This window comes from Danio rerio, chromosome 9 (assembly GCF_052040795.2).
Source record: "Danio rerio strain M-AB ecotype USA chromosome 9, GRCz13ab, whole genome shotgun sequence".
NCBI classification, from domain to species: domain Eukaryota; kingdom Metazoa; phylum Chordata; class Actinopteri; order Cypriniformes; family Danionidae; genus Danio; species Danio rerio.
In genome coordinates, this window is record NC_141029.1 from 5,980,001 (window position 1) to 5,992,169 (window position 12,169).

Below are 12,169 nucleotides of genomic sequence, written 5' to 3' on the forward strand. Positions count from 1 at the left end.
TAACCAATGAAGCACAATGTTAAAAACCTTCACAGAACAAAGAAAGAAGATCAAACATGTCAAGCAAGATGATTATATATAAACATGGAGTAATTAAAAAAACAAGAAACACCTGCACAATCAAAAGAAGGAAACGAGGCAATCAAAGAAACAGACAAAACAAGAACATTAGAAACAGATTTTTAAATCAGCAAACACAAAACTTCAAATCCTTACTATTGAATTGCTATTGACTTGTTCCAGTGCAAACCCTCTATTGGTGTTTAGTCAGGATTTACTAAAGATATGTGGTGATTATTTAAATGAATCATGCAATTATACCCACTAACATTTGTCTTTCAAAATCCGGGAGAAGAAGGGGGGGTAGATGAGTAGGTGTTGGGGGTGGGGTGTCTGAATGACACTGTTAAGTAACTGTACTATGCACCAAGTTTCGGGCAGTTGCTGCAATTGGATACTATACTAAAGTTGGTGATCCGGGGGTGTTATAGTTTATAAAGAAGTTTTCTGGGAGAATTGTAGAAAGCGGAGGGTGGCAAGAAATGAGTCACAAATACTGGAGACTCACGGGAAAACTGGGAGTGTTGGCAGGTATACGTGCAATGCAATTTATTAAGGTTTGCTTTAGTCAGTTTGTGAACATGACTAAGTGTTTGCGTACATGCAATATTTGTAAGTATAGTTTTGTAGTTTTACAGGTGCAGACTCAGAGGGAATATTGAATCTATTCTGAAACCCATTTTTAAAGTTGTTCATTTTGAGGCTAAAGAATGAAAAAAAATTGGCAAAAGCACAAAAATAATACAATGTCTTTAAATAAAAATACAGAATAAATTAAGTGTTTTTAAGTTTAGAACTGGAAAAAAAAGAAAAACGGACCATATTATTAACAACACAAACAAAAAAAAAAAAAAAAGAACCTGATTGTATGAAGGCGAAAATTAATAGTTAAGTACATTTGTGTACAGTATTTTAGGTCCTTGTTTGTTGCGTTCATTCTACTTTTAAAATAAATAAATAAATAAATAAATACATTATTGTACAGTTTTTTTTTTTTTTTTTTTTACCGAAATTGAAGTTTAAGGAAATTTCTATAATTTAACAGCCGCTATTTTAAGTTTTGTTTTTTAAATAAACCGTAAAATTACGGATTTTATTGCATTAATTTGATTTTTAAAATAAAAAAAAAAATAAAGCAAACAAGCAAGTGGTTGATTTTTTTTATTTTTTATTTTTGGACTAAAATAATTTACCAGAAATTTAAATTTAAGGAAATATCTGTAATTTACAATCATTATTTTATTTATTTAGTTTTTTTCCCCAGCATTCCTGCTGGAAATAAAATGTAAAATTATGGATTTTGTTGCATTCATTTGATTTTTAAAATAAATAAATAAAATAAACAAGGAAGTGGCCTTATTTTGACTGTAAATTAATTTACCAGACATTAAAATTTAAGGAAATTTCTGTAATTTAACAGCTGTTATTTTATTTATTTATTTTTATTTTTTTTGTGCTGGCATCCCAGTTTTAATTTTTTTTTCTTACAGTATAGATAATGAATTTTAAAGTTATTTATCGATTTTCTGACCCTGAACCAAAAAAAAAAAAAAAAGGCTATTTTCTCATTACCTTTATTTAATTTAAAATCAGAAATGTAATAAACTTTAAATTGAGGGCTAGGAAAGTCTTAAGGCTGATTTATACTTCTGCGTCAGGCGCACGCTTATGCTCTGGCTCAGTCTTTGAGTCCAGGTACCATTTCGGAAATGTTACTGCAGAGAAACACAAACAGCACGCAGAAGTATAAATGCAAGGCTTGCGCCATGGGTCACGCTGATCACTTCATCCAGCCCTAACATCGTGTTAAATTTCAAGTAAAAAATCTTGGGGTTACCTTTGATTACAAGCTTTGTCTAGAAAAAAAAAAATAGCTTTGTTGTAAAGAATAGTTATTATCATACTTGTCTTTCAAGATCAGGAAAATGTTATATGTACTTTTAACACATCTCGCCTAGACTACTGTAGGTCCTTGTATATTTCAGGTCAGAACTATTAGCCCCCCTTTGACTTTTTCTTTTTTCATTATCAAAAGCTCAAACTCCCCTTTAGCCTTGCAACCGGAGGGAGTCCCGGGCTTGAGGAGCTTATGAGCTCAGGGCTCTCTCCCGGGACCGCATGCCAAACAAGCTTTATAATCAACTCTTGAAATTTTTATTATCCATATAATTCTTACAGGTTAATTGTTTGATCTGATTGGAACAATGATACTGATTTTATTTAAGAAAAAGAAAGAAAGAAAGAAAGAAAGAAAGAAAGAAAGAAAGAAAGAAAGAAAGAAAGAAAGAAAGAAAGAAAGAAAGAAAGAGAGTCAGATGTGGGGCATAAATACTGACAGTTTAAAATTTAATTCCAACTCATTAATTTCTCTAGGTTTTGAAATAGATCAGATTTAAAAATTGATCCTTCTTGCTTCTGAGGAGAGACATAAAATAGAAAAGCCTTCCAAATTAAGGTATAAATCATGTTTATGATGCTTAAAAAATTCAGTAGGTTCAAATGATCCAGACCATCTCAAATATTACAGCCCTTCCACAGTCGTTGCTCTCCAAAAGACTTACTCTACTGTACTGAATATTGCTTTTTCATGCAAACGCGTATATCATATCATTTTCAAACAGACCATGAAATGCATTTGTGTGCCAGCTCTACTAGACTCATTTAAGCTAGATTGTACAAGCGTTTGCAAACAAACACTTTTTTTTACTTGCTAAGACATTCAGGGCTCAACTCTCTGAGCTCATTTAACTTGTGGCTCAATGTTATGTTCACACCAATCAAATGGCTTTCCAACATAATGGCACACGTTACATACTCTCAAACCTTTCAGCCCACTAACAGCCAGTGTTTGTCAATGAGCCAAGCTTGCATTTATTGCATTGAATTAGCGAGGCTCCAGCCAAAAGCAGTTTAAGCGCTGCCGGGATGTTGTTATGGTGCAACTCACAAGCAAAAACAAGATTGTTGTTCACATACACTGGCTATAGGGAGTACAGCTATATATGCTATTTATGTGTGTGTGTGTGTGTATGTGTGTGTGTGTGTGTGTGTGTGTGTATATATATATATATATATATATATATATATATATATATATATATATATATAAACTACATGCTACGCTTTATATATATATATATATATATATATATATATATATATATATATATATATATATATATAAATATAAATATATATATATATATATATATATATATATATATATATATATATATATATATATATATTGTAATAGAATGAAATGTCTGTTTTTTTATTTATTTATGACTTGTTTTTTATTTATTTATTTATTTTTTATCCATGGAATAATAAAAAAATATATATATATATTCTTATGGAACTACAGGGCACTAGAGGGCGCTGGTCAGACACATATAATGTATAATAGGTGAGTGAAGAAGTAGATTCAGTTGTTGTAGAAGGAACACAATGGCTGTTTCTCAATATGCGTTCTTCAGCGGTCTTGCGTCCTCGTGTTCTCGTGCAACGTCATCATCAACTGCCTAAGTTCAGTTCCAATATTCAAGACCGCAAGTACGGAGGACACGTGAAACTTCCCGGATGTGATCTTGATATCGAGGACGCACTGATGCAGACTTGAGCACCGAACTCGCTCTGGAAGTCCCAGAAGTCATTGCGACTGGAGGTGGGAAGCGCTGCATTTTATTTAGATTTATTATTAAAGTTCAGAGATATCACTTATTTACCTCAGGAGTTTCTATAAATGAAACTGTGAATATAAACATCACCATGAACATCTTAATAAAGGAATAAACACATTAAGGGTGTTTGCTGAAATACGTATTAAAATCTGTTTTATTTATATTGTGCAGAGTATATTTATAATGTTTTATGCCAAGTATATATTTTGAAAAAGGGGGAAAACAATAAATCATTGTATGAAGGCTGCAATGTTTAAATAATTTACCATTTAAAATGTGTAAAGGTCACGTGACCATCAGTAAGAACGCAGCATCTCATTTCTCAAAGGATGCGTTCTCTGCCCTCGCAGTCTCTTGAGTTCGTTCTTCCGAAGACACCTGGCAAGACCGCTCTCCACAAGGACGCAAGTCTTTTCTCTGCGTTCTTGGAATTGAGAAACAGCTAATATGCGTTATTCAGTGGTCTTGTGTCCTCGTGTTCTCGTGTAACTTCATCATCAGCTGCCAAGGTTAAGTTTCAAAACTCAAGACCGCAAGAATAGTTGACGCGTGCAACTTTACGTATGTGTTCTTGATATCGAGGACGCACCGATGCAGACTTGAGCACCGAACTTGTTCTAGAAGTCCCAGAAGTCATTGCGACTGGATGTGGGAAGCGCATCATTTTATTTCGATATATTATTAAAGTTCAGAGATATCACTTATTTATCTCAGGAGTTTTCCTAAATGAAACGGTGAATATAAACATCACCATGGACATCTTAATAAAGGAATAAACACATTAAGGGTGTTTGTTTGCATAAATACGTATAAAAAACTGTTCTATTTATATTGTGCAAAGTATATTTATAATGTTTTATGCATGGTGTATATTTGGAAAAGGGGAAAAACAATACATCATTGTATGAATGTTTAAATAATATTCTATTAAAACACATGAAGGTCATGTGACCATCAGGAAGAATGCAGCGTCTCATTTCTCAAAGGATGCATTCTCTGTTCATGGTCTCCCGAGTTCGTTCATCCGAGGACACCTGGCAAGACCGGTCTCCACAAGAGCACAAGTCCGTTCTCTGCGTTCTTTGAATTTAGAAACAGCCATGGCTCTTTGGAGCTACTTCAAACTGTTAATAATTGTGAAGTCCTAGTTGGGAAACCTTGAGTTTTAAGCTCAGCCTGTGAGTATGTTTAAATTCTTTCTTCTTTCAATATGTTTGAAATTTCTCTGTTTGTTTTTGATGTTTGTTTGTTTTTTTCCTTTTGTTAGAAGGACTTCCTTATTGTCTTAATGGTATGCTGTCTGATAAAGATTAGACATTTTGCATACCATCATGAAGTTTCATTCATCTATTATCTGCAAGTCTGCAAAAGTAAACCAACGTCTTTCAACGCACTCAATGTTTTTTTTTTCTCACTCAGAAAGTGAACGTCATCCAACAGCTAAGACATTTTTTTTTGTTTTGCTTTGTTTTCAGATAAGTTTCAAAGACATTGGAGATTTCTAAATATTATTTTTGGTACATTATTGATTAATCCAACATATTTTCTATCTAAGAAATAAAATACACATGCATAGAACAAATATTTGCTGGTATTGGAATTTCACTTTAATCCTAGTGGTTAACCTTTTTAATGCGACTACTTTGAGTAAAATAATGAAAAGTTACAATATTTTTTTTTCTTTTTTAGATTTTATTTAACTTAGATATTTTGTAACAGATTTATTCATTAGTCACTGGTGTTATTGTTGCTTTGCCCCTTTTTTTAGCTGTTTTTATTTTTTATTTTTGGTGTTGAGTTCACCTGCAGCTGCTTTTATAATTCAGGTCAGCGCAAGGTTTTCTTGATTTCATCATTTAAGGTTGCCTCAAGTCCAAAACACCACAGAAGACCAGAGTAATAAAAGGACTGTGCCCCTCTAGGAACAAGCTTGAACTTGTTTAGTATAGACTGACAGGTAATTGAGTTGGAAAGAGAAGGGAAAAAAAAAATTGGGAATGTTTCCTAAGAATGGACTCGAACTTGACTTGAAGCACAATCATGCTTTATAGTTACCTCTATGGCTGATGACTCCAACAATTAAATCAAAATTATTTTTGTTCCTATACTATACATCAACGCACACACAATATTTTGATCAGCCAGACAGCAACAATTGAAACAGATGTTAGAGTTTGGGTATATTGCCAAATAAAATAAGATATAGTGAGATATCCTATTCACACCTGCCTTACTTATTTTGGTTGAATCACACTAGAGTTCATTTCCCCCCTTGGTGCAGTCAATTTGGGCAAGTGTGAATGTAGCAATCATACATGAGTGCTCACCATAAGTAGACCTTGAAGCGGTGGTCTTGGTACGCTTTCAAGCGAAGCCTGGATCGGTTTGTTTGTGGTGAGAACATGATCCGAACTTGATTAGACTCAACTGCAAAAAGTGCTGTGCCTTTTTAGACTAATCCAGCCACCAGTCCCATGCACTGTGCATTATGGGATGTAAAGGAAAAATATTTGCTGACAGCGCTTAACCAACAATTTTAAACAGAGAGAGAGAGAGAGAGAGAGAGAGAGAGAGAGAGAGGGAAAACATTACCTGATGGATCGTTGGTAATATTTCCGTTAGATGCATGTCTCAGTTTAGCTAAATTAATTCACGCCTCCTCCTGAAGTGACTTACCATATAGTTTGTCTAAAGTGATGTATACAAACTATAGTATACTAAGACCAGGGATACAATCAGCCAGTGCAATCAGCCCTCCATAGTGAGAAGCAACATTTTTTGTCTGCCGGTTTGTTTCCTTGTGAGAAATCCATTGGCATTTTCTCGCACGGTAATTCTGACCAATCGAAAAGCAGTTTAGGAAATACGTTTAATAATTAATTAGTGAGCAGAAGCTCATTTGCATTTAAAGAGATATTAAGCAAAATAACTAAGTGTAGACTGGGAATTTACAGGCTTATTTATGCTATCATTGATAAATTTATCTAAATTATTAAATTCAAATGTAACCTATTTTGCACTTTTATCGTTAGTCAAAGTATCTAGTCTAACTTGTTTAAGTGGTGTGTCATGCAGCTTTTAAGCTTTCTGTGCTTTTTCATACTGTAATCACTTGTACACTTCCACTCCCACCGGTGCCTTTGAAATATTGTACTCTCATGATAATAAACCTGGTTTTGTACATCATGCCCAAAAAGTTGTAAATATGAAACATACGAAGAAAATCTGAAACACATATTTGCATTAAAAATTACTTTAATCACACCATGTAGGTTCATTTTCTTTGGATTCTTTAATCAGATCACAGACCCCGATAATTGGGGGATTTTGTGCCAAAATTGACCTGGAAATCATCAAATAAATAAATAATTAAATAAATGGCCCAATAAATAACCTCTTGTACAATGGGAAGGTTCGATGGATGTAAAAAGCTGTAACCATAAATGGCTATAAAGAAGTGTTTGATTGTATGCTGTGTGCCTGGCTTAAGCGTTTGCATCAAAACTGAAGCATACTTTCTTGTAGAAGGACTTAAATTACACACTTCACCTCTTTGGTTTCACAGAAGGAATCAGAAATGTGAAAGCTCAGGATGCTGATTGACTCTAATAGGTCAGCTTTCCCGCAGAGTTCAACAGCTTTTAACAACAACTGTGTCTGTAAGGTAAACCTTTCACCCATTTGCTGTCATGGTTGTTACTGACAACCATAAAGATCCATGGAGGCTAAGATGTGGTGATAGGAAAGGGAAAAATAAATGTATTTATATGAATAATGATTAAAAAAAGTATCAAGGTGAATAAACCTGAGGGTGGGCTACAGACTTTCAAAAGAGGGCTTCATTCCATGTCAATTATGTCCATCACTTTGTAATATTAATTACTTGAGATATTTTGATGGTATTATAGCATTATGGTTACAGGGGGGCAGCATGGTGGCTAAGTGGTTAGTCATGTTGCCTCACAGCAAGAGGGTCACTGGTTTGAGCCCTGGCTGGAGCAGTGCAGTTTATATGTTGTCCCCATGCCTTTGTTGGCCTCCTGGTGTTCTGTTTTAACTGTTGTGAACATAGTTTTGTTTAGAAAATATTTTATAAACAAAAAAATAGTTTCTTTTCACCACTGTTCAGTCTTAGATAACGTTAACGAAATAAACCAACAAACAAATACAACAAACAATTCAATAATAATGTGTGGTTGATATAACAGAAACCAGAGAGAAAAAGAAATGTAAAGAAAGCCTGTGAAAAGGAATTGCAACGTGTGTGGTTTGTGTGGTTGTATGAATGAATAAAAATGAACTAATGTAACTGACTCGGGCAAACAACTCTGATTCTGCACATGTCCACCTTTCTTTCGATTCCCTGAAGATCCTGCAGACCCCTCGCACTGAATCGTTAGTGTAGTTGCCTGGCCAGCATGTCCACGATCACTTTCACACCACAGTAACGTTATTTGTCTTCACACACTCCTTCAAAGCCAACAGCTCTCCACCTTTGTATATTCCTTTTCTTCTGTCTCCAAGTCTTCACTACCAACACACACGGACAAAAAAAAAATCCTTCTCCTGCCTTTCCTTCCTCTTTTAGTAGCTGCGTTCCAAATGGCACACTATACACTATGTACTTCCGCACTTCTGCATTCAACAGGATAGTATATATATATGTAGTGTCGTCCCAAATGGAGCACTAATGTTGTTTTACTAAGCGGAAATTCAAACCGTTTCCCTGATGACGTTTGACGGTTGCCAAATCAGTGAAATAAACGACCGAGTTATCAAATAATACCTGCCATGAGTGTAACCGCATTTACCATTGGGAGGCGCTATAATCACTCTTGTAGGAGAATTTTGCTTTCACCATCCAAAATAAATAGCTATCCAACATGTACGCCCGATAGCTCCGCCCCTTCCGTTATGTGAGCAAACCTGCGGTCGTTGAGTGCGTGAAGTGTCCATCATTACACACTTCATTTTAGCGGCTGAATGAGTGCATCATCTGGGTTATTGAAGTGCACTTATTATTTGTACAGTTTTCAGTGTGAACACACTACTTACACTATTTGTACTACACAATGGCATAGAATAGTGTATAAGTATGCAATTTGGGACGCAGTTAGTGTCTCCTATTCTCTACCTGACCTTCCGCTTCCTCCCGAACCCGGAAGTATGGTTTGGAAGCTCTAGGAAGCACAAGTCAGAGCAGCGCCCCCTAGTTGCACTTTGAAAAAAATGGGAGAACGTCTCATTTTAAGGTTTTTATATAGCATTTTGTTTTATCTGCCATTATGTTAAAAACCTGCACTCTCCAATGCGATTGGAGCTACACATGAAAAAGTTCATGATATATACAAAGTTGCCAGTTTTGACCTAGCAAGGAGCAAATTTCCATAATTTAAGAAATCTGAAAAAAAATTGAATATGAAAAGATATGCAGCCAGAAGAACTTTCTACTTAATATGCCAGAACAAGTCACTGAGTTCAAAAACACATTTGACATTGTACAACCAGCAATAAAGGAGGAAATTTTCGACCTCTAATAACCTCATGTCAGATACTAAAATGACAGAGTGAATAGCAATGAGAATCTGCGGTAGCACAAAGAAATCCTCAGTTATAAATAGAGTTAAAGGTAACGCTAATATGCTCACCCATTTTAAATTGGTTTTTGAAGAGTAATTGAAGAGTGACGCCTAAGTCAGTTCAGAGATTGTTTTTCTTGATTGGCTTTTCGAGCCGTGTTGATTCACATTCAACGCTAATTAAAAAAAAAAGACCTTAATTAAGATGCTCTTAATTATGGGTGCAGGTGTGTTGCGTTTGTGTATGTTTTTCCTCAATGTTAATGTGATCCCAAATGGAAAAAAAGTTTTCTGGCATTTTCCGAAAAATGCATCAGCCTTTTGTCTTTAAGATGCATAAATAGTGATTTCACACACTACTGTAAATCAGTTAAGTGGATCTGATAGGATATTGCATTTTCACTTGCACACATAATAGATATCTCAAAACTGTCCTATGGATCATGGTGTTACTCTCTCAGGCATAGATTGATAAAGTATAGCTCTTATAAATTAAACAGGAATTTGTAAATTTATTAATAAATACCTCAGGTCTAATTTTACAAGTGACTATTTTTGAAAATATATTTTTTAATATATTTCTAAAAACAAAGAAACTAAATACACTTTGTCTCTGAAAACCAAGAACTTTAGTGTAACACTATATGCTAATTCTAAATTGGCAATTCCACAGAAAACTTTAATAGTTGAAGAACCCAATTTAAGATTGTGACTGAGGGCCTGTGAAGTCCATGAGTTTTTGTCTCAGAATTATTTACATATTTTACTTTTTTGGAACCACAATACAATTGTTGTTTTATGTTCCTTTGTTGTAACACTTCTGTTTATTACAAATTGGCCAACCAGCAAGCCACAGAGAAATATTATTTATCATTTCATATAAAATAAATAGCACTATATGAAGATAAGTCCAAAAATAAAGATCAAATGCTCTCATGTTATTTATATATTACTAAAAGTTATTTTTTATTTATTTTTGCTGTCACACCATATTACATTTTTTAGGGTGCTTTCACACCTAGACTTTTGTTTCAGAACCTGTCTCCTTTGCCCAGTTAACGCGGTTCGTTTGGCATATGTGAATCCACCAATCGCTCTTGGATCCACACGAAACCAATCGCTCTCGGATGCGTGCCAAAACAATCGCTCCGAGATCGCTTGAATGTGGGGGTCTCACTCATTCAACTCTGGAGCGGATCGATTGTAGTGTGAAAGCGATACAATCCGAGCCCGGTTATATTGCAGTGTTTCATGGATATAATAGGCATACGGCTATATGAAGAGAGAATTATGAGTAAGGCGGGAGGTCATTCAACAGACATCCCACGTCTCCCTCCCGGTCCTCAAATACGTCGCACACCCTTCTCACCACATCCCTCCGCGATCTTAAGACACGTCGCATGCACCTTGTCAAACACTTCCAAACCACCACCCTGCCTGACAAAAAAAACTCTGCAAAATAAACCGTGAAACTTGAACAAGTGTGAGGAGAGTTTACTCGCACGTGACTTGTTTTAGCTCTTTTGGTCTGTTTAGAAACTTTGCAGTGTGAAAGCGAACCACACCAAGAGCAAAGAGCAATAATGTTACAATTTTAATCCCTGTTTCGGAACAACTGAATCGATACGCAGGTGTGAAAGCACCCTTAGAGTAAGTTTAGTAAAAAAAATAAAATATTAAAATGAAAATTAATTGATAAAGACCCTTTTTTTCAAATCAATACACATCAAACTACATATAAAAGTTTGTTCTTCAAAAATGGAGTTTTAAAAATAAACTTACTGCCTGTTTATCAATTAACCATAAACTGCCGATTCGACTTTAAAATTAGTATATTCTCGCTTGAAAAACTCCTAAAAATAGATTTGTGGCATAATTAATGAATTTGTTTCTAATTTTGGAGATTTCCCGTCCACCAACAGTCCTCATTGGTTTTCTATGCAGCACATGCAAGTTACTATGGTAACTATATGTTTTAGAAGAAGCAAATTAGGCAATTTGTGCATCTGAGACACTTTAAACTACAAAAAAAAAGTAAGAGCAAACATCTAACAAACAGCAATGGTATAGTCAGAAATGCAAGCAGCTGACATCGAAAGAGGTTGGTTGAGAGATAATGGCCGCTGGACATGAGTTTACATGCTTTTCATGTATGGCTGGTATTATGATCTGTGTCAAATCGATCAATGATTTCGCTTAAATCTTTCCCTGCAGTTAATGAGAAATAACACTTCCCTGCCATTGACGAGTTTTACGACAGTCAGTGTTTGTGTATTAAGGTAGGGGAAGCCCTAATGCATGTCTTAGGTGGGGTACATGATGTCAGATGCTTAGGGGAGTGAAATCAGAGAAAGTAAGATGGTGGATAAAAATAAGAGTTATACAACCTTCCTTTGGCCTAATCCCTTCCATTTTAGATGTTTTAGATCTTGTCTTGACAAGAAACCAAAATGAAGAAGCTTTATTTTTATAATTTGTGTCCTAAAATATATGGTAAATAAGTTCAATCCACTATATTCACTGTATGTAAATATATGTATATATACTGTATATATATATATATATATATATATATATATATATATATATATATATATATATATATATATATATATATATATATATATATATTTACAGCAAGAAGTGTGGAGTTCTGTGTGGAGTTTGCATGTTCTCCCCACGTCCACGTGGGTTTCTACCAGGTGCTCTGGTTTCTCCCACAGTCCAAAGATGTGGTAAAGGTGAATTGGGTAGGCTAAATTGTCCATAGTGTATGTGTGTGAATGAGTGTGTATAGATGTTTTCCAGAGAAGGGTTGCAGCTGGAAGGTAAAACATGCTGTATAAG

At 34.8% G+C, this 12,169-nt stretch overlaps 2 long non-coding RNA genes across 2 annotated transcripts in view; both read left to right on the forward strand.

Annotated features, from left to right (window-relative positions):
• Positions 1-12,169, forward strand: part of LOC147842240 (uncharacterized) — a 1,176,585-nt gene that overhangs the window by 187,409 nt on the left and 977,007 nt on the right. The gene's annotated exons all lie outside the window — the stretch shown is intronic.
• Positions 3,484-7,010, forward strand: LOC141376055 (uncharacterized). The gene is made up of 2 exons (XR_015499159.1): positions 3,484-4,921; positions 5,011-7,010. It is a non-coding gene; the product is annotated as an uncharacterized LOC141376055 (long non-coding RNA).